The following is a 23672-nucleotide window of genomic DNA, read 5'->3' as shown; positions in this document are numbered from 1 at the left end:
ACAAACTGGTTGAGGTCTCATAGATCTAAAATGGGGCTCAAACCACAATCCCTTTTCGGGACAGCAAAATACCGGGAATAAAAATATGTTGCGGTGTTGACACATACTTGTTGAATAACGTTTTCTTGAGTAAGGAGCTCACTTCCTGATGCAGGGTTGGGTTGCATGAAGCAAGTTCCCCAAAAGGGGGCAGAGTATGAAACTCTATCGCATATCCCATGCATATAATGGTTAATATCCTCAGGTCTTCAGTAATATCCTGGCAGGCGCTTGCAAATGGGAGGAGTCTTCTTGAAGCGGACAGAGAGTCAGGCTCTCTTGTTGCAGGGCGGCTTGGGCCTTGGAGTGGATTTGGTGGTAGGAGTGGAAGGCTTACGAAAGGACTTATATGGCTGGTATCTATTCCTCTGTTGAGCTTGGTGACGAAAAGGATGAAAGGTAGGCTTTGGCTCCCTAAGGGAGTCCAAAAGCGTTGCTTGTTTTGCTTCTGCGGGAACGATTGAATTTCCATGGACTTTGCAGCTGTTTTGAGCTTATGAATCCTTTCTAGCATCTCTTTTCCAAATAGGTTGTCCCCATCAAAGGGGAGGCCCTCTATACAAAATTTTGTCTCATGGCCCAGAGAGGTAGATTTGAGCCAGGCATGATGATGCAATGCCACAGCTGCAGCCATATTACAAGATCCACAGTCTGCCTCATGTCTCCCTGAATGCAGTTGTTGCTTTGTAATCTGTAGGCCCTCATTCAGGAAGGTCATAGTGGCTTCTTTCCAGTCTGGCGGGAGTTGCTGAAGGAAGGGCTCAAGTTTCTCGAGTATGAAATGAGTATAACCAGCCAGACACCCTTAATAGTTAGAAATACGGAGCTGAAGGCTCACTGTGGCATAAATACATTTCCCAAAGGAATCTAACTTCTTCCCATCAGGATCTGAAGGAGCTGACAAAAGTTTATATTTGGCACCATGTTGGGATGATTTGATTACAATGGAATTTGGCTTAGGGTGTCAGCCTGATGTACCCTATATAGGTTTTCTAGTTTTTTGGGTGTCGGAAGGATTGATGCAGGTGTGGCCCAAGTGGCCTTAACTACTTCCGAGACAGTGGGGAGGAACGTCAAGGACACAGGTACGAGAGTAGAAGGCTTAATAAGATCAAACACTGGGTCAGCCGTCTCATGTTTTAATTGCTGTGTTTCTAGACCCAGAACAGATGCCATATGTTGGATCTGCTCCGAATAGGGTCTATAATCCTCCGTGGGTTGGCCCTTATCTCCATCTAAGGTGTCATCAGGTACAGGTGACCCAGAAGTCGCATCAGGGTCCTTGTTAGCAGAGGAGGTTACGTCCTCATCAGAATCAGACACTGCATCTGCCAAAGCCGGAGGGACAGAAGGCTGTGCTTTCTGCTTAGGTTTATCAGGTTGCTGAGTTGCCAGCTTATCTGAATGAGTGGCTGCTGCAGTTTTCCCTTTCCCCTTTTTTGTATTTTAGGGGCCAAATCATCTTTCCTAGCCCTCGGTGAGTGAGATCTGGTGCATGAACGGGACCATTGCCTTCCCGGGTCGTCCTTGCCTCGTTGCCACTCCCTGTCCCCCAGGCTCCAGCTGCATCTTCCCCTAAAATCAGGAGGGCCTCTAGGGTCCATAATAAGCACAAAGTCCCAAGGGGCCTGCCCATAGTCAAAGTCATAACAGCCTGGGGAGCAAGCCTGGTGCTGCTCAGGGGTATAATAAGGTCTCTCCCTGGCCCAGAGTTTAAAGGGGCACTCCTTCCTAGTCTGTTCCTCCCACTCCTAGTACCACGAAGCATTGTGACTCGGTACTGGAACTGCTGTCACTGCGATCCCAGTCTGGTTTACCTTCCTCCACACGATCACCGGGATCGTCCTGCTCCTCCTCCTCTGAGTCTAGTTCTCCCAGCATTGGAGAGGCAGCCACGGAGACAGTGGGCGGCTTCCGAGGTTCCGGATGCTTCTTCTCCTGGTGCTTCTTCATGCCTGCATCTTCATCAGGAGGCCCTGTTCCTCCTGGCCTGCCTCGTGAAGGCCTTGCAGATAGGGCACAAATCCATCTGGTAGGGCTCCCACAAACAGGCAAGGCAGCAGTCGTGCCCGTCAGAGGCCGGGAGCTTTGCTGCTCAGGACACACACAGTTTAAAAAGGTGCTGAGTAGCCATAAACTGACCTCAGCCTGAGGTAAAAAAAGGGGTGGGAGGCCTGGGGTGCGGTGGGGGGAAATGATTGAACAGAACATGCAAAGGGAAAAGAATGATATAACTAGAATATAGACAGCAAGAATAAAACTAAAATAAACATGGGGGGAGGCCCTCTCCTCTCCTCTCCTCTCTCTCTCTCTTTCTTTCTTTCTAGCTCTGGCCTCAGAATGACAATCAAGGCAGAGGGTCGTCCGATGTCGCTATCACCCGCGGTTGGGAGGTATGTCTGAGGGAACTAGTATGTCACTATTGGGAGGCAGGGTTACCACTAAAAGGCTCTATAGCTTGAGAAGGTTCCCCATGATTTGTCTACTCAGGAACAAACATCCATAGTGTGGAGGACAATAGGACCACTACCAAGAAGCTAAGTTTGTTAAGGGTAGTAATTTTCTAGGGTTTGATTTCTGGCTGGCTGGAAGTGTTTGTCAGAGGAGTTAGCCTGAGTGGGGGATTCATTCCAGGTGAGTGACATTCTACCTTTTGGGAGGGGTCACATTCCTGAGGAGAGTCAGTTTGCCTGCTCATCTTGAATACAGGATTCAGACCAGAGAAGCTTTGCTCCCAGGAACTTTGCTAACAGGAGTTTGCAAACAGAGCCCCTGGTGGCGCAGTGGTAAAACTGCCGCCCTGTAACCAGAAGGTTGCAAGTTCAATCCTGACCAGGGGCTCAAGGTTGACTCAGCCTTCCATCTTTCCGAGGTCGGTAAAATGAGTACCCAGAATGTTGGGGGCAATATGCTAAATCATTGTAAACCGCTTAGAGAGCTTCCAGCTATAGAGCAGTATATAAATGTAAGTGCTATTGCTATTGCTATTGCTATTGCTATATCAAAGGAATTCTGCAGGAGTTTGGCAGGGAATTAGCAGGGAACACTGTGAGGAGGCACATAAGTGTTCTCCCTTCATCACAGAAAAGACACCCAGGGCAAGAATGAAGTGAGTACTACCCAACTTCTGTGATTGTCTTGGGGGACAAGTTAAAAACCTTTAATTAGCTGATAACTGCACCCAGTACATAGCTTCAAATATATACCCTAAATAGGCAATCACACCAGTTATGAAGGTAGAATGCCTCCAGGAGAGGGGCTAGAGGGGAGAATGCCTCCAGGGGAGGGGAGTGTTGCATGTATGACCATCTGCCTGAGGGGAAGAAGTTCTGGGTGTGTGCTTGGTGCCAAGAGCTCCTGGCTCTCAGGGAACAGGCTTGTTCCCTCGAAGCCAAGGTGGCTGACCTGGAGAAGCTCAGGGAGGCAGAGAGGTGTGTGGACGAGACCCTCAGGGATGTGGTAGAGGCATCCCACTCCCAGGCTGAGGGCCCTTCTGCTGTCATGGAGAATGAGGGTCTCAGGGAAGGAGGACATCGGTCTGAGGAAGAGGGCAACACTCCCTTAGCAGGGACCCCTTCCTTGTGTGATGCACCCATATCCTCACACACAGAGGATGTTCCTCCAAGGGGCGGGGGCCTTTTAGTAATGGGTGATTCAATCATTATGGGCATAGGAAGATGGGTCTGTGACCCACGTGCAGACCTCATGGTGACTTGCCCGCCTTGTGCAAAGGTTGTGGAGGCCATGCTGTGTCGAGGTAGGATGTTAGGCAGTGCTAGGGAGGAGTCAGCTGTTGTGGTGCACGTTGGCACCAACGATGTTGGGAAATGCAGTCAGGAGGTCCTGGAAGCCAAATTTAGGCTGCTAAGTAGCATACTGAAACCTAGGTTCCCCAAGGTAGCGTTCTCTGAGTTGCTACCTGTTCCATGCACAGGGCCAACAAGACAGGTGGAGCTGAGGGATCTCACTGTGTGGATGAGACGTTGGTGCCGGGAGGAGGGGTCTAGATTTGTTAGGCACTGGGATACATTTGGGGGCAAGCAAAGCCTGTACGAAAAGGATGGGTTCCACTTTAACCAAGATGGAACCAAACTGCTGGCACTTAAAATCAAAAGGGCCGCAGAGCAGCTTTTAAAATGATGCCTGGGGAATTGCCAACAGGAACTGGGAGGTATCTCATTCAGCCAGCAAAACCCCCTAAGGTGTGAGGGTGCACATGTTTTGGATAAATCAGAAGGGGACAAAGTAGAGCCAGGAGTTGAGCAGAAGGAAACACAGGACAGCTTGCTAAATGGGTCAAATGATGGTAAGGGAGATAGCACACGCCAACACCAGGTGAGGGACCCGGCATATAGGTGTCTGTATACCAATGCCAGAAGCCTCTGAGCCAAGATGGGTGAGCTGGAGTGCTTGGTTACTAATGAAAAACATAGATATAGTGGGTGTAATGGAAACCTGGTGGAACGGTGAGAACCAGTGGGACACGATTATTCCTGGATATTAACTCTACAGAAGGGACAGTGAAGAGAGGATTGGGGGAGGAGTGGCACTGTATATTAAAGAAGGGATAGATTCCAGCAAGCTAGAAAAGTTATTTGGACCGGAGTTCTCCACAGAATCATTATGGGTAACATTACGAGGACTGAAAGGAAATGTGTTCTTAGGGACGTGCTATCACCCTCCGGATCAAAGTGCTGAGAGTGACCTGGAGTTGGAGGAACAAATAAGGGAAGCGTCAAAGAGAGTCAGGGCAGTAATAATGGGTGATTTCAGCTACCCAGACATAAAGGAAAGGAAAGGTTGCGCTGTCGAATTGGTGTCAACTCCTGGCAACCACAGAGCCATGTGGTTTTCTTGGTAGAATACAGGAGGGGTTTACCATTGCCTTCTCCCACACAGTATGAGATGATGCCTTTCACCATCTTCCTATATCACTGCTGCCTGATATAGGAGTTCCCTATATTCTGGGAAACACACCAGCTGGGATTTGAACCAACAGCCTCCTGCTCTCTAGGCTGATTACTTCCCCGCTGGTAAATTCAGGTAATGACAGAGAGGCCAAATTTCTAGACATGCTAAATGATTGTGCCTTAGAACAGTTAGAACATAAGAACAGCCCTGCTGGATCAGGCCCAAGGCCCATCTAGTCCAGCATCCTGTTTCGCACAGTGGTGGCCCACCAGATGCCGCTGGAAGCCACAGGCAGGCGTTGAGGGCATGCCTTCTCTCCTGCTGTTACTCCCCTGCAACTGGTACTCAGAGGCATCCTGCCTTTGAGGCTGGAGGTGGCCTTTAGCCCTCCAACTAGTAGCCCTCCAACTAGTAGACGAGTTAGTTGCTGAACCAACCAGAGGGATGGTGACCTTGGACTTAATCCTGAGTGGTACCCAGAACCTGGTGCTAGATGTCAGAGTTGCAGAACCATTGGGTAGCAGTAACCATAGTGTGATCCAATTCAGCATATATGCAAGTGGAGAATTGTCAAGGAAGTCCAAGACAGATGCGTTGGACTTCAGAAGAGGAAACTTCTCAAAAATCAGGGGACTGGTAAGAAAGAAGTTGAAAGGGAAAGTCAGGAGGGTCAAATCACTCCAGAAAGCATGGAACTTATTTAAAACCACTATACTGGAAGTACATATATACCAAGAAGGAGGAAATTTACCACCAAGTTCAGGCAGATGCCAGCGTGGCTAACAAGTAGAGCCAGGGAAGCTATAAAAGGGAAGAAGACTTCTTTCAGAAAATGCAAGTCCTGCCCAAATGAAGAGAACAGGAAGGAACATAAACTTCAGCGAAAGAACTGCAAGGAGACAATAAGGGATGCAAAAAGAGAGTTTGAGGAGCATATAGCTAGAAGTGTCAAGGGGAATAACAAAAACTTATTTAAATATATCAAAAGTAGAAAACCTACCAAGGATGTGGTTGGCATTATTAAGGAGAATAAGGAGATTGCAGAGAAGCTGAATGAGTTCTTTGCATCTGTCTTCACAGTGGAGGATACCGACCATATATCCTCTCCGGAATTGAGCTTTTCAGGTTTAGCAGCTGAAGAACTGGGCCAATTTGAGGCAACAAGGGAAGATGTTCTAAACTGTCTTTAAAAATTAACAAATCACCAGGGCCAGATGGCATTCACCCGAGAATTCTGAAGGATTTCAAATGTGAAATTACTAATCTCCGACCTAGCAAAAATATGTAGCTTGTCCCTACAATCAGGCTCTATACCAGAGAACTGGAAAGTAGCCAATGTGACTCTGATTTTCAAAAAGAGATGCAGGGGAGATCTGGGAAATTACAGGCTGGTTTGCTTAATTTCAGTACCAGGTAAATTGATGGAAAGCATACTTAAGGACAAAATTGTTAAAAATACAGAAGAAAAGACCTTGCTGAAGGAGAACCAGCATGGCTTCTGCAAGGGAAAGTCTTGTCTCAATAACCTTTTAGAGTTCTTTGAGAGTGTCAAAAGGCATGTGGATAAAGGTGATCTGGCTGACATAGTATACTTGGACTTCCAAAAAGCTTTTGAAAAAGTTACCACAGGCTCTTGAGTAAACTTAGCAGTTTTGGAATAAGGGGACAGGTTCATGTGCGGATTGGTAACTGGTTAAAGGACAGGAAACAGAGGGTAGGAATACAGTACATGGATAGTTTCCCCAATGGACGGTAGTAAGAAGTGAGGTCCCCTAGGGATCAGTACTGGGACCAGTGCTCTTTAACTTGTTCGTAAATGATCTAGAAGTTGCAGTAAGCAGCGAAGTGGCCAAATTTGCAGATGAGCCTATACTATTTAGGGTAGTGAAATCCAAAATAGATTGTGAGGAGCTGCAAAAAAATCTCTCCAAACTGGGTGAGTGGGTGACAAAATGGCAAATGTGGTTCAGTGCCAAGGGTCTGGCTCAGTAGAAGGCAGCTTCTTTGTTCCTAAGAATAGAATTTGGTTTTTCCTTTAATCGAGGGATCCTCAACAGATGTTCTTGGACTTCAACTCCCATAATCCTCAGCCAAAGGCCACTGGGCCTGGGGATTATGGGAGTGGAAGAACATCTGGGGGCCCAGCCTTGAAGATCCCTGCTTTTGATTCATTTTGGTTATTTAAAACTTCATTCATTTAGTTCAGGCCACCACTGGTGCAGTGGGAGTTTTTTGCCCACTAGAGCAAATAGCAGCCACCAGAGCCTGATCCAGACCAGGAAAAAAGCAGGGCAGAAGGTTAGCCCCCTTCGCCCTGCCCCACCCATGTTCGTTCCCAATGTGGCTGCAATTTACTGAATAAAAACAAGCATGGTAGCCTCAGTCATGTGCTTAAAATAATGTTTAGTTTGACCTCAAGTGTCCTCATTTTGATCAAATGAATTGTGTCCATTTATCCTCTTGGGTAGAGTCAGACTGTTTGAGTGTAAGCTAATGGCAGGAGCGCATTGCTGGCACATGATGGCGCATCCCACATGAGAAAATGGGCCATAAATGAGCCTTTGATGCTGTGCCAGATCCGGCAGTCGCATGCTGGGGGTGGGGGGTGGGGACAAAAAGCACATCAGAACGCCCTGTGCATTGAGATATCATGGAAGTCCACTCCAGAGTGCAGGAGAGGAGTTGCCAAATGCCTTTCAAGCCCAGGGACAGTGCATTGTGCACTTAACAAGCGGCAGGCGAAGTTTACTGCCCCATAAATCCCGATTAGACAACGGCATTTTTCTCCCCCACTTTAGGACCGTCGGCGGCTGATTTACAGCAGCGGCCCTGCTGCTGTGGAAGGGGGACTCGGTGGCACGAGCCATGAGCACAATTTATCCTAACAGCTTGGAGTTGATTCATTCACCGGAGAGAGACAGGCTGTTCATTTTCCAACAATTATCCATGGAAAGGGCAGGAGAGGCCGACCTCCTCACCCGCCTCCCATCCGTCAAGCCTCCCCTCTTTGTAGACCCACACGACACGTGCCAGCGCTCAGGGCAGGCAGCCCAACGTCTGGAGGGATCTGGGACAAGTTGTACCATCCCAAGAACTGCATTCAGAATGAAGAGAAAGTGCATTCCCTTGGCTGGAATGTAGATACTGCTGTTAGCATCTGACACCTTTCCTGGACAGCCCACCTGCACATAGCGTCCCATTCCCCCACTTCACCCCATTCTCTGAGCGGGAGGGGACTTGTGCAGAGAGAGCAATTTTAATTAATTTGTATTTATTTTTATACTTCTAGCTCATAACACGGTTTTACGTTTATCCTCCCAACAACCTCAGCCTGATTTAGACATTATGATGTCTGTACACGCGTTCATGTGTTTGTGTGAATGACTGTACCTGGGTTCACTTTAAAAATGAACCTGGATACAGACCCTTCAAACGCACGATACAGATAGGAAGGGTATGGCTGTACCTGCACTCAGCGTAGCATGTGAATGACTGTACCTGTGTGCAGATCTGTTGTACGAGTGTTGAGCATAACGTGTGAATGGGACTCCTGAGAGGTAGGTTAGGCTGAGAGAGAAGTGGCTGACCCAGTGTCAGTTTCATGGCTGAACTGAGATTTGAACTCGTGTCTCCCCAGTCCTAGTCTGACACTCTAGCTATGACACTACCCTGGTTCTCAATGGTTGCTTGTTATAACTGTTTTAAGATACAGGCTGAGCAGGTGGGAAACAAGGAAGCGTCCAGAAAGGCACTTTTAGTCCCATAGCATCATCTGCTCCATCATCATCATCATCATCATCATCATCATCATCATCCGTTATTTATTGAGTGCCTAGAATGCATGAGGTGCAGTACAGAAATAAATTTTAAAACACCAAGTCCCTGTCCATAGATTTTGTAAAAGCCCGTTCTCCCCGCACAAGAGCAGGGAGGGAGCCCTGGGCGGCTGGATCGGCTGCCCACACGATTGCCGGCTCTGTGATGGAGCCAGTGGGGGCTTGGGAGCTCGGGGGCCGTGCGGCCCCCAGAAGCTCCAGTATGCCCTGTGTGAGTGCGCAGGGCATACTGGGGAGAACCCCGGAGCTGGGAGGCGGATTTTCGCCTCCCCTCCAAGGGTCTACTCGTAAGTAGCCATGCCACGGCTACTCACAGTTGGGAAGCCTGGGTTTGCAGAGCACTCGCTCCGCAAACCCGGGCTTTGGGGAGGGCTACAAAAGTGGGCTAGCTGCTTGTAAGCCGCCGGGCTCGCCTGTGAGCTCAGCGGTTTACACGATCAGCTCTCCTAGCCTGATTTTTGCTGATTGTGAGAATAGCCCCAAAGAAAAAGAAGAGAGAAACAGGAGATGGGGTGAATGGGGGAACTTTGCTCAAGCTTGGAGAGAGTGAAAGAAGGAAAAAGAGTTAAAGGAGAAAAGAATGCATCTGTCCATAGGAAGGAAAGGGGGGGGGTGTTGAGGGGGGGCACCAAACCACAGAATAACAGAATTTTAGAGCTGAAAGAGACCTTGGATACATCAAGAAGTGCAAAAGCACAAAGATGAGTTTTAAATAATGTCTTGAAGCGGGACAAAAAAGAGGGGGAAAGACAATGGAAAGAAAGGACATTCCGTACACGGGGAACCACAAGAGAGAGAACACAAAGATGAGGAATGCCACAAGAGAGCGGGTTTAATAGGAAAATTAATTTTTGTTGAACAGAGAGACCAAAGAGGAGAACAGAGCAAAAGCGATGGAGGAGATAGATAAAAAGGAGCCAGGTCATGAAGAGATGTAAAGGTTCAGTGAATAGGTTCAAACTTGATACAAAACCATAGAACCAGGGGTGTGGCTATAACTGAGCGGATGGGTTCAAAGGACCCCCCCACACTGCTCCTGAGGGTCCCCAAGCACCACCACCCCTCCCTATTTTCTTCATTATCTCCCTCACTCCAAGGGGCTTCCAGGGAGAGGGGCAAACACAGGCCCCCTCTCCACTAGCTAAGCCCCTGCATAGAATAAGGGTTCCCAACCTTGGGTCCCCAGATGGCTTTGGACTACAGCTCCCATCATCCACAGCCACAGTGGCCCGAGCCTGCTGATCATGGGACCACCTGCCATAATGCTGATCGTGTTTGCCTCTCCAGAGGAATGCCTTGACTCATCAGTGACATGCCAGGGAAACTGGCATGTGGAACTGGCAGTGGGCGATGGGCCAGGCGGGGCTTCCAGCGCACTTTCGGAGGCGGCACGCAAATGCAGCCTCCATTCAATCATGTCTGAATAGGGCTACAACCCGAATCGCAAACCAGGGATGTGGATAGGGCTGCAGCTCCGTGGAAGTGACTCTGCTTTGCATGCAGAAGGTCCCAGGTTCAAACATCCCCAGGTAGGGCTGGGAAAGGTCCCTGCCTGAAGCCCTGGAGAGTTGCTGCCAGTCAGAGGTGACGACAGTGAGCTAGATGGATCGGCGGCCTGACTCAGCACAAGGCAGCTTCCTGTGTGCCTATTATGTTCCTAGGTACAGGAAACTGTGGTTTGTTACAAACCTCAGACGGAAACTTTAAACTTTCTCCCCAGATGCTAAAAGGGGTGGGAGGGGAACTGTGTAAACCAAAGGCTCATGCCAGCCATGCATGTAATGCTCAACCACAGCCAGCACTACATCTGAATCAGGCCTCTCTGCAAAGGGGCTTGAAAGAAGCAGCCTACGAAAGCTGCTCTATAAATCCAAATCCTGTTCTGTTCTAACTGAGCAAATGGCTTGGAAAGGGCCAGCTCACAGCCTGTTGGGTATTAACATGTGTTCGAAAATGATTTGCACTATGACCGTTGGGGTTTGCTACAGACATTGAGGCTCTTCTCACGGTCAAGTGAGAAGAGCCCAATCAGGTTTGCGGGGAGAGCAGACTAAGCCCGCTCTCCCTGCAGATGATCAGTAAGCCCTCCCTGGGCGGACGCAGCGGACGCCCACACGACGGCCGGTTCCGTCACAGATCTGGTGGGGGCTTGGGAGTTCAGGGGCACAGGGCATGCTGGAGAGGCCCCCGAGCCGAGAGGCTGCTTTTTAGCCTCCCGCTCGGGGATCTACTCGTGGTTTGCCGTGGCACAGAGCCACACCACAGCAACACACGATTTTAAAAACCCGGTTTAAGGACAGGGGCAATTAAGCAGGTTACCCGCTTGTAAACCAACGGACTCTCCTGCGAGCCCGGTGGTTTACACAACCAGCAAAAATTGGGCTAGGCTCTCCTAGCCCGATTTTCCCTGGTCATGAGAATAGCCTCGTTGTCTCTGTTCTAGATCTAAGACATGCTTGTATGTATTTGAACGTGTCTGTGTACTGGCTTGTTGGGGGTGCAGTCACTGTGTTTTTTGTTTGTTTGTTGTTTGTCTCCTCCTTACTTGTTGCCTTGAATTCAAACTGAGAGGTTCTCCCTCTCTTTTCCTATGAGACTGTTAGGCCACATGGACACGTAATGTTCTGCTCCCCGCTCCCCCTGCTCTCCTGTCCTAATATGGATGAAAGGGAGAGCTCCCCCTCTGCAGTCAGCAAGACGGCAGAGAGGAGGGGGAACTTGCTGTGTGGGCTTCCTTCTTTCATGAAGGACAATCCACACAGCCAATCACGGCAAGAGTTGAGGGAGGAACTTCCTCCCTCAACTCCAGTTCCAGGGGACGCAGCCTGCGGTTCTGAATTTTGATGTACTGCAGACTGCATCAAACCTCAAGTTGCAGCGATGGAACTCACTACAACCCCAGGGTTCAGACTAGAGTTAGAAATCTGAAACCTTGGGTTCGTCGCTGTGCCAACCCCTAAATGCTCGCATTCGCATATGCGACAAAACGGGGTTTTCATCTACACTTTCCTGGGATCTACTCTCAGTAGAGAGATTGCTCTGATCCCAATCTAGGAGCACGCAGCTCTTTCGAGGTAGGCTGCCACCAGTTGAAGACTGATCCAAAGCCACTGACCAGGCTTAGACACAGCTTCAGCAACCTAGAACTGTCTGGCTCGGGCCTTACAGGCACTGTACAGCCGGAGTCCACACAACCCAGCTCTAGACAACAATATATTATTCTAAAAACAGCTCAACAGTAGCACATGACCTTACGAGGCACATGGGGAAGAGTCTTGCAAGTAACCATCCAAAATCTTTTAAACCAGATTGAAACTACTTCTAAGTATATGAACTTTATTAAGAAACAAGGATTGCACATAGAATAAAGAATTGGGGGGAAGAGAGGAAACTGGCAGACAGGAATCCAAAAGAAAGTACAAAACATTAACTAACTAACTAGCACTGAGTTTTATCTTAGTCTAGCAGTAGGCAAGTCCTTAGGTGAAGCAGCATTAAGTTGCTGGCAACTCATGACCGTACTGGTGACAAAATGTTGGGGTTCTTGTCGTGATAGAACCGTGAAATAGGTTCTTGTCCCCTATTTTATAGTGAATAAAGAGGGAGAAGTCTTTCCCATTCTTCCAGAGAGAGACAGCTCTAGGACCCAATGGAAAGAGTCAGCGCATCTCTGATGTAACGCTGGCCTTAGTCCAATCCAGGCATGAGATTTTTCCTCCAAACTGGAGATACCTCCTCCTTAATGGGTCTGAACTTATATGTCTACTTATTGTGGAAAAGGGCTTAGGTCTGTAACTTGTCCCCTCAATGACAAAAATAAGAAACTGTCCCCATTTAGTAACAAAAGGGAGGAATGTCCCCCATTCAGAGCACTCAGAGTGTATGTGTAAGATATTATTGAGTTAAGATGGAGATTTGCATTTCGTAACAAGTAACACTCACGGAACCTCTGGCCCATCAAACTGTGGTTCTGCATTATGTGTGAATACGGCCTTAGTCTGTTTATTGTTTTCTTAGGCTATGTTTAGTTAGTAATAAATATCAAACTCTTCTTTCTCAGTTAAATTTGGCTTCTTGTCCAATGACTTATAAAGGATAAGTAATTACTCTCTAACAATAACAACTTACGTGGCAAATAGAAGAATAGAAGTAGAAACCCTCTGCTTTTAAAAACACACCCTCTCAAACTAACTTTGCACCTATTTATGCTCACCAAAAGATGCTGCATTTTGGAGGATGCATCATGGCCTTTATGAAACAACACTTTGGGGACAGTGAGATCAAAACAGACTATTAGTCACATAATTTAACTGGATTTTTTTTTAACTTGACTCTAAGACCATTTCTAGACTATAGACCAGGGATTCTCAAACTTGGGTCCTCAGGTGTTATTGGACTTCAACTCCCATAATCCCCAGCCTCAGTGGCCTTTGGTTGGGGATTATGGGAGTTGAAGTCCAATAACACCTGAGGACCCAAGTTTGAGAATCACTGCGGACCTTAACTAGTTTAACACTGTTTCCCTCTCTGTGGAGAACAGTTAGTTTGTAGAGCACTTAGGAACATAGGAAGCTCCCTTCTACCGAATCAGACCATTAGTCCTTCTAGCTCAGTATTGCCTATACAGACTGGCACCAGCTTCTCCAAGGTTACAGGCAAGAGTCTTTCTCAGCCCTATCTTGGAGATGCCAGGGAAGGAATCTGGGACCTCAAATATCTAACAGTGCTCACACATGTAGTCTCCCATTCAAATGCAAAGCAGAGTAGACCCTGCTTAGCAAAGGGTACAAGTCATGCTTGCTACCACAAGACTATTTTTTTTTTTTGGTATTTTGCATTTTTACATTTTTTATATACCGCTCTTCCTCCAAGGAGCCCAAAGCGGTGTACTACATATTTAGGTTTCTCCTCACAACAACCCTGTGAAGTAGGTTAGGCTGAGAGAGAAGTGACTGGCCCAGAGTCACCCAGCAAGTATCATGGCTGAATAGGGATTCAAACTCGGGTCTCCCCGGTCCTAGTCCAGCACTCTAACCACTACACCACAGGATGCCAGCAGGATCCTGAACACCCTCAGGAACGACAATGTCCAGGATACCACCAGAGCTCCTGCTTCTGGATCTGTTGCAAGGAGCATGGATGTCCTTGGTTCACAATCCCTCGTTTTTTCCTATGCCTGCCCAGATTTAGATCCATGTCTGTGGTGCCAGAATAGTTCCAAGGCTATAATGTGTGGCCCATCGTTCAGTGGCAGAATGCATGCTTTGTATGCGGGAGGTCCTAATCCCAGTTTTCTGCCACTCTACTTACAATATCTGAGATAGCAAGGCTGGAGAAAACTCTGTCAGAAAACTTCAGTCAGCCAGAGAAGAAAATAAGGGGCAAGATCAGGGATTCCCAACCTTGGATCCCCACATGTTGTTGGACTACAACTCCCATCATCCCCAGCCACACATCTGGGGTCCCAGGTTTGAAACTCCTGGGGTAAGGAGCAACTACATTCTACTTTCTTTAAAGAAGGTGGCTGACATGATGAGGGAAATTATTCAAAGTAATCCCACTGAAATTAAAAGGACAAGTTATTAACCTTTATTTATTTATTTATTACATGTCTATATTGCCCAACCCAAATGACTCTAAATGGTTTACATCAAATTAGGCAATGCCTAACTTGTCCTTTTAATTTTAATGGGGCTACTCTGAATAATTTTCCTCACCATGTCTGCCATTGATCAGTATAAGCAGGTGAATGCTTCTGAGCAGAAAAGTAACTCTTCTTATTCAACTTATTCATTTGTAACCCTAATAGTTCCTAGGCACAAAAATACATCTGAGACAGGGGTCCCCAGATGTTCGACTACAACTCCCAACATCCTCAACCACAATGGCTGAAGGCTGGAGATGATGGAAGTTGGAGTCCAACAACTTCTGGGGACACGTTTGAGAACCCCTGGCCTAAGACACTTGGGCTTGGTGATACGAGGCCCATTCACACATTATGTTCAACACTTGTACAACGAGTGTACAGTATACATAGGTACAGATGAACACAGGTGCAGTCATTCACATGTCATGCTGAATGCAGCTACAGAAGTACACTTCCTATCTGAGGCATGCATTTGAAGGGCCTGTATCCAGATTTACTTTTAAAACAAACACAGGTGTAGTCATTCACACAAACATGTGTATTACATGCATCTGAACACTTGTACGGCATAATGTCTGAATCGGGCTAGGGTTGTAGAAGTATATATTGCTTATGCGGGAATTATTCATATCTTCCAAGACCTGCCTAGACTTTTGACAGCTCCACCCAGCAAGCTTACTAGTAATAAGTGGGAGGTGTTGTGTCTGGCCTGGCATACCAAATGACCCCACTTATCAATATGAGAGATTTGGTGGGGTGTGTGTGAAACCTTCGGGGTGCAGTGTCTGGGCATCTGCTGGGTGGGCTGTCTGGCTGCCCCAACCCATGGGTCCGACACCCCTGTTTGATGGTATCATAGACCCAGACGGTTTGAGACTGCTTTGAATGGTTTGTAGCACATAAATGTAACATCTACACAAGCATTTGAGTTTTGTTTTGTTTTGAATATTGTTTGTTCTGTGCTTGAATTCAAATATATGTTTGCTTGGAGGAGGCAAATAGAAAGATACAGTATTAATTAGAAATGCAGAAATCCTCCACAGAGCTCTCCGGCACTAGAGAGAAGAGGTGTGAGACATTTTCCGAAGGATTCTAGAAACAGCTGTATTCTAGGTCTTCCGAGCTCAGCCAGGCTAGGCACCCCTTCAGTGAAAATGCTAATCCAGAGGCTTTGCACACAAACGGGGAGCTTTAACCTAGTTACCTGTTTGCATAAACCCCATTTTCAAAATCTCTTGAGCAGTCTTACAGAATCATGGAAGGTTAGAGTTGGAAGGGACCTTGGAGAGCTTCTAGACAACCCCCTGCTCAGTATAGGAAACTTTATAGCATTCTTGAGAGATGGCTGCCCAGCCTTTGTTTGAAAACTTCCAGCAAAAAGAGAGGCCACAACTGCATGAGGCAGACTGTTCCATTGTTGAACAGCTCTTGCAGTTAGGAAATTCTTCCTAATGTCTAGTTGGGATCTACCTCTTTGTAATTCCAGTCTGTTGGGCACTTAATCTATAGACTAGATCCGAAAGAGCTGATGTTATGATCCTTCTGGGCAGAGAATTGGAGAACCTAAGGGCAAGTGCGAGCAACCTCGGGATGGCCCGCAGATACTTTGGTTTCACAAAAATCTGAAGAAGAAAACCTAAGGGTTCCCAGGACATCCAAAACCCCTAACTGCCCCTATGTTAGTCAATGGGATAGAATGTTCATGAGCTCAGACAGTTAAGACAAGCAGGTGGGCAAAGCTAATGGACCTCATTGGCGAGGGTGTGGGGAGAGGGGCTTCAGCGAAAGAGCAGAAAATTTCCCAGTGTAAACAACCCCTTCTGCTTCTGAGGGGGAAAGCTGTCTAATGGTCTCCACAGAAGAAAATGCTATAACTCTGTGGCTTCCTCACCAGTCAGGTATCTCTGTTCTGTTTCTGAAGGGGAAGGAGGCTGACAGAGCTAACCCCTTGGTGTGATGCAGGTGTTGCCTTCCCAGGTGCTGGTGGGCAAGTGTTGAGGGAATTTCCTCACAACCCCCCAGCTTTATTGGGAACACTCTGGAGATTCAGATAACCATAATAAGTCATACTGGCAGCCTCCCTTGGGTCCTACAGTGGCAAACCAGATGCTTTCAAGAGGTGGGGAGACCAGGTGGATCTTTGGTTGGATCTAGTAAGGTTGTTCTTATTTCTTTATACATCTCGGCACAGCAGGGAAATAACTTGCCTAGGGAGCAAGAGGTTGCTGGTTCGAATCCCTGCTGGTATGTTTCCCAGACTATGGGAAACACCTATATCAGGCAGCAGCAATATAGGAAGGTGCTGAAAGGCATCATCTCAGACCGCGTGGGAGGAGGCAATGGTAAACTCCTCCTGTACTCTACCAAAGACAACCACAGGGCTCCATGGTCGCCGGGACACCGTGGTCTCCATCAACACTGACTCAACGGCACAACTCTACCTTTACTTTATGCCAGGAAAAGTTTCATCTGTTTAATTTTCTCCATTTCACACACCTATTAAAGGCACTGAAGCCCTGTCAAAAATGGAACTTGGCAGCCTTATTCAGTGTGCATGTGTCTGAATGGAGGAGAGCTGGTCTTGTGGTCGCAGGCATGAATTGTTCCCTTTGCTAAGAAGGGTTTGCATTTGGATGGGTGTTTACATTTGAGGGGACTGGGCCACAGCTGCTTTGCATACAGATGGTTCCAGGTTCAATTCCTGGCAGCATCTCCAGGAATTGAACCCTGAAGCCCTCCAGGGCTGGGACTCCTGCCTGAATCTTTACAGAGCTGCAAGTCAGTGTAGACCGCACTGAACCAGATGGACCAGTGGTCTGACTTGATATAAGGCGACTTGCTACGTTCCTACAACCCTTGGGTTAAGCCAAAGGCCTCTCAGAAAAGGTGGGTTGGGTGTCTTCAATCAAGCTGAGAGGTCTTGATAGGACACAGGAACAGAGGAGTCTTTTCAGATGTGTTTGGGTCCAAGCTGGGGACATTTGCCCTCCAAGCTCCCTGGAGCATTTCCAGATGGGGCTTTCAGCTCACATCTTCTCTGGCATGGAAGGTGTGCATTCACATATCAGCCAGATTTACCCCAAAGTCCCTGTGAGCTATTGGGGAGCACTGCACATGGCACAATTTGGGTTTTCAGTACACATGGGAACATAGCCCGATTTTAAATCCAGGGTTTAAAAAATCCACTTTTTGCATCTTTCCTTTTTTCTTTTTCAAATTCAAACTTGCAGTAAAAACCTTGGTAAACCCGCAGCAAAGCCTGCTGTCTGAAAACGCTCCTGGTTGCACCCACAACAGTCTATGAGGAAGCCACGGATCCCTTGTGCCTCTTCAAGCTCTCTCAGGTCACTGTACTGAGTTTTCTCACCGAACAATGAATCCGCGCCCACCACCCACACCATGCTTTGCCATTCATAAGTTAAGGACCAAACTGCTGAAGAACTGAACCCTTACTAGCTATTGACAGAGGTGGCCGCTCAGTTTAATCATCTCCCTCTCACTTGTCAACCCACAACTGGTCCTATCCTGAACCCCTGTCTCCCCCCCCCCGTTCATCTTTTGATTTCTTTGGCTCCTCCCTTCAAAATCCATTCAGTGAGAATGCAGAGAGGCTTCGGTGAGAGAAGAAGCAGGTAGTTGGAGGAAGGGAGAAAGAGGGAGGTGGGCAGATGAGAAGTGGGCTCTGGGCAAATATTTGTCCTTGGCTGTAAATTGCATTTCTTTTGAAGGATGGGTGCGTTTATTGGATGTCTGTTGCTCTGCCTCCCATTGCCCTTTGTACTGCAATTAGCACGGACAAGTAATATTACCATTTCTAATTTGCCATTTTCCCTGACTACTCCATTTGGCAGAAACTCAAAAAGGTAAAGGGCAAGAGGTTTTGTGCCTGCCACAGACCACCAATGCAGGTATATAGGGACACAGGCAACTGCCTGATACCGAGTCAGACCCTGACCTGTGCATTGAAAGTGCCCTCGCCACCCCACATGCTGGGAGCTTAGCAGTGGTCTTTGGGCAAGCAGACAAGAGGGGGCCCATTGCAGCCTGAGGCCCCGTGGAACTGGACCCTCACTCACTCACTCACTCACTCTGCACCAGACCTGGAGCAGAATGGACTCCTTCCACGATCCACCAGCACTTCTTGGAGGAGAACAGGACAGCTCTGCTCATGCCTAGCTGAAGATGGGGAGGCTTCCACAAACTCAGAGTCCTTGAGGACTCGGCAACCCCACACGGCAGCCACGGCTGACGATCATAATCCCTGCACAAGCGTGCTCATCACGATCCATGTATGTGTGTGTGTGCATTGTGTCGGTCTCACGCTCTGCCACTTTCCAAACGGTCAAACCTTTGCACAAGAACTTCTGCTGGGAACTTTGCACGAGAACTGTCCCTCTCTTCTTCTGGTATCCCCCACACATTTCCTCCTGGCAGCCTTCCTCCCTGCCCTGCCCACGCTCCAGAGTCCGGGCCCCTGCAATTCTTAGCAGCAGCTGTTCCGACTTGCCTGTTCTTGGCAACCAAGGCTTGCCTTTTGCAAGACCAGCCCCCTCCTCCAGCCCAACCCCACTTCCATCCCCAGCGTGGCTTCAGGGAACAGCAACAGTGGTTGTTGAGCATATAGGATCCAATTTCCGTTTCTGCCACTCTACCAGCCGGCCTGATCTTGGCTGCCATCCAAACGGATTTGTACAGGCCCAAATACAGACCCCAGTGGCGGCCCCTCCTTCCCCTTTCCCCATGCTGCGGGAGGCCAACGTGCAAAGCCATGCTTTCCAACATGTGTCTGTGGAGGGGAGCTGCAGCAGCCCAGCAAATTTGCTCATGACAAATAGTGCAAGCCGATGCATGTCAGGGGCTATTTGACAAATGCGGGTAATATGTGTAGGGTTGTTTTCACGACCGTAAACAGGGTCGGAGGAGCAGCCAGGATAGGAGAGTCTCCTGTGCAGTGATCAGAGATGCATCAGGCAGAATTTCACCAGAGGCATCTCTAGGAAGTAATTAGGGAAACTGCACTTGTTAAATGTCTGCCTGGATGCATCCCTCCCCAGCCCAATGTCCAGCCCAAAGACCAAGCCAAAGTGTGGATGCATGCAGCCTCACTTCTAAAGCCATCGTCATATACCAGACTGTACAAAGTTAAGATGGGCACCTTCAGTTGCAATTTCCATTCTTTTCAGAGCGCGGGCAGAAAAGTAAAGCATCTTAACTCTCATCTTAAACCAAAGGTTTTTGGATTGCTGAATTTCCAGTTGTTTTGACTAGACACTATGGAGAAGAGCTTACCCAAATCATTAGGTAGAACTTCCTGTTGTTGAACATCGAAAACTTTGTAAAACCTTTCAACTAAGATAAAGTCACACTCCCCCCCCCCTGAAAAAAACTCAGTTAAATGAAATCAGTGGATTGAGTAACAGTGACAGTGTGATCCCACCTCATGATTATTCAGCACTGAATAAGGATACAACAAGAAGCAGGTAATTTGTGTTCACCTTAAATCTGTACTTTGTTTTTTCTTTTTCTTAAACAGAGAGAGAGAGAGCAATGATCATTAAAAATAACAAATGCTTTAACAACTGTGTCCAAAACGACACATTCTCTTCCCAGAAATTTCCCATAAGCCTCCTGCTTGATTTGATTGCCTTCAGGATAGTTTTATCAGCAAAATAGTGGTAGGCATTACACCAGTTGGACTGCAGTGGAAGGCCTTAACCCTTCTGTATTGTGCCTTTTTTTAACCATATACAGTGACTCCTACTCTATGAGCCCCCTGGAGAAGAAAAGCCTCCCAGTTCTTGAAACCCCAACTCTTTTAAGGGATGGAAACCTATAGGAGTCCTTGTGTCTTCTTCTTCTTTTTCTCCTTCCTTCACGCAGGACACACGGCAGGCCTTGAACAGCCGCTCTCCCACCACCTCTCTAGGGCCTGTTCTCTGGCTGCAACAGAGCTCTGAGGAGCTGAAATGACCTCTTCTGGCCTTGGCTCTTCTTCTTCTTCTAAAAAAGTTGTGGCATGTTTTAATGATACTTATTCGTGTCCGTCTCTTTCCCTTCTGTCTAGAAAGCAGTATATTTTTAAAGTTATGGAAATAGGAAGCTGCCATATCCTGAGTCAGACCATTGGCCTATGTAGCTCAGTGTTGTCTTCACAGACTGGCAGCAGCTTCTCCAAGGTTACAGGCAGGAATCTCTCTCAGCCCGATCTTGGAGAAACTGCCAGGGAGGGAACTTGCAACCTTCTGCTCTTCCCAGAGCAGCTCCATCCCCTAAGTGGGGAATATCTTCCAGTGCACACACTTCTATTCTCCCATTCATATGCAGCCAGGGTGGCCCCTGCTTAGCTTAATTTGTTATAATTGTGATGATCATGGCGTACAGCTCATGAAAACCCCAAATCCACAATCCCAGAAAATTAGAATATTACATGGAACCAAGAAGACAAGGATTGTAGAATAGAACAATATCGGACCTCTGAAAAGTGTACAGTGTACTGTGCTTGAGTCAGGCCAGCAAACTTGCCTGACCTGAACCCCATAGAGAATCTATGGGGCATTGCCAAGAGAAGGATGAGAGACATGAGACCAAACAATGCAGAATTGCTGAAGGCCGCTAATGAAGCATCCTGGTCTTCCATAACACCTCATCATTGCCACAGGCTGATAGCATCCATGCCACGCCGCATTGAGGCAGTAATTGCTGCAAAAGGGGCCCAAACCAAGTACTGAATACATATGCATGCTTATACTTTTCAGAGGTCCGATATTGTTCTATTTACAATCCTTGTCTTCTTGGTTCCATGTAATATTCTAATTTTCTGGGATTGTGGATTTGGGGTTTTCATGAGCTGTACGCCATGATCATCACAATTATAACAAATTAAGGCTTAATTTATCTCGCTTTGCATGTAATGCGTCTGTCTCATATATCAGTTTCACCTTTTAATTTGCATTACTGAAATTAATGGACTTTTGCACGATATTCTAATTTTCCGAGTTTCACCTGTATGATATCATAGCACTATATCACAGTGATTAAATTCGAAACAAGGCATTAGAAAGGTGAATAGCACCCTGCTTTTCTGCGGTGTCACAACACAGGAAGCGTAGAAGCACACTTCACAGATTCAATGTGACCCTGTTGCAGGGTGTAATCTGGAAAGCACCCCAGTCAATAACCCTGCAGCTCTGTTTTGTACCAGCTGCAGTTTCCAGACCATTTTCACTCACAATATGTTGCAGTAATCTAAGCAAGAGCGTGAGTAACTATGGCCAAGCTATCTCTGTCAGGGAAAGGTCACAGTTGGTGCGTCAACCGAAACTGATAAAAGGAGATGAGCACCCCCAAACTGCGAACCTGGTCCTTCAGCGGGGGTACAACCCCATCGAGAACAGAGTGAACATCATTCACCCAGGCAGAGGAACCCTCGGCCAGCAAGACTTCGTCTTGTCTGGCTTGAGTCTCAGCTTCTTCACCCTCATCCAGTCCATTACTGCATCCAGGCACTGATTCAGGACAGTCACCACCTCACCAGCATCTGATGAAAGAGAGAGATACAACTGAGTGTCATCTGCATACTGATGGGCAAATCTCCAGATGACTTCTCCCAGTGGTTTCATGCAGATGTTAAACAGCATAGGGGAAAGAATGGAACTCTGTGGAACCCCACTGCATAAATGCCAAGGAGTTCAGCAGTAGCCCCCCCGGCATATAATGGCGGAATGTTGAAAACACTCATCTAAATTATGCTGTGCCAGTATAATCCACTTCCTCCTCATTCAGTATGGGAATTTCCCTCTAACTTGATAAGCATGTCATAGAGAAGGGGTTTCACCTAGCCTTCTCCCTGACAGCTAGTTTTCTGTGTGAAGGGTTTGGTGGTGTTTTTGTCTGGAAGAGTTTTCAGCCATGTGCGCTGTTCCCTCTAAGCGGTGAGCAGGTGCGTGCGCTGACACATTTTCTGATGTCTGCTCAGTGAATTTTAGGTCCTGCTCAGGTTGAATCAGGAAGGCCCCACCCTGAATGCTTGTGCGCGCACACTGCCTTGATACTCCTGCCCAGAACAAAACTCATTCCGAACACAGATGAAAAAACATTAGAGAGAACACTGGTCATGTGACCCTTGTAATCTGAAAGGTAGACATATGGGTTTCTCCACCTCCGTAAGAATCAGGCCTGCATTTTGCTTTATTGCTTAGTTTGCAGTAGAACATAAGAGCATAGGGAATGCCTGGCTGGATCAGGCCGTGGTCTGCCTCGTCCAGCATTCTTGGTAAGAATCCCAGCACAGAAAGCAACCGCTGGTGATTGCATCCGGAGTGGACAACTCTCTGCCCACTTCATGCTTTTAATGGTGGGTTTTGCCCCACATCCATTTATGAAGAGCAGGCAAAGCCACAGGGCACAACCCAGCAAATTTGCTCATGACAAATAGTGCAAGCCTATGCATGTTTACTCAAAAGTAAGTCCCATTAAGTTCAAGAGGGCTTACTCCAAAGTAAGCATGCATAGGATTGCAGCTTTAGACAAAAGGGCTGCTTGGGCTGCACCATCGAGAACAATGCAATGAGATTATAAAAATCACATTACAACTAACTTTTGTGGGATTGTGTCCAATGAGTATAAGAAAAGTTTATCTATCAGCTCTTTTTCAAGATTGCCTAATGCGTTTCAAGGTTTTTGCTTTCTCTTCCTTCCTGTGTGATGCAGCCACTTTCGGTTGCACCTCTGCTTTCTGGTTTTACTGCTTTCTGGCTGCACAAAAGCTTATGCCACAATCAATGCGGCCGTTTCCAAGGTGCCACCACAAGACTCTTTGTTGTCGTTCCTTTCTTCCTCTGAAAACCATGTTTGCTGAAATCTGCAAAAAGTTCAATTTTCTCACACACCCAATGACATTTCCTGTCCTGGCTGCCTGAAAGGAGGTGCCTGCCTGGGTGTGATAAATAAATGATGAACCACTAATAGGAAGCCGGAGCAAAATTGCAACCCCAAAGCTTGCCATCTTCAAGGTGCCACGAGACTCTTCGTCGCTCCGTTCTTCCTATGGAAAATGTACTTTTAAAAACCACCCAGGATCTGTGTAAACGTAAATGATATATCTTCCCCCCAAAGTCCTGTATCAGTGCAGTCTTATGCATATATGTACTCGGAAGTAAGTGGTGGGTTTACTCCCATGCATAAAGAAAGGGAGATGATGATGATAATATCGGGGTGATGCTAAGCAGAGAGTCCAGCAA

The 23672-nt window shown here is 47.4% G+C and overlaps 1 long non-coding RNA gene across 2 annotated transcripts; it reads left to right on the top strand.

Annotated features, from left to right (window-relative positions):
- Positions 1 to 254: 254 nt before the first annotated feature.
- On the top strand, positions 255 to 20432 carry LOC128324390 (uncharacterized). Of its 2 annotated transcripts, none has more exons than XR_008306824.1 (3): positions 255 to 438; positions 2367 to 2432; positions 20314 to 20432. It is a non-coding gene; the product is annotated as an uncharacterized LOC128324390 (long non-coding RNA). The 2 variants fall into 2 exon arrangements; XR_008306825.1 differs by lacking the exon at positions 20314 to 20432 and adding an exon at positions 7749 to 8820.
- The last annotated feature ends 3240 nt before the right edge of the window (positions 20433 to 23672 follow it).

The sequence above is a fragment of the Hemicordylus capensis genome, chromosome 4, assembly GCF_027244095.1.
Source record: "Hemicordylus capensis ecotype Gifberg chromosome 4, rHemCap1.1.pri, whole genome shotgun sequence".
NCBI lineage: Eukaryota > Metazoa > Chordata > Lepidosauria > Squamata > Cordylidae > Hemicordylus > Hemicordylus capensis.
The sequence above is the reverse complement of the archived record's forward strand: the minus strand, read 5'-3'. Positions and strand labels throughout refer to the sequence as shown.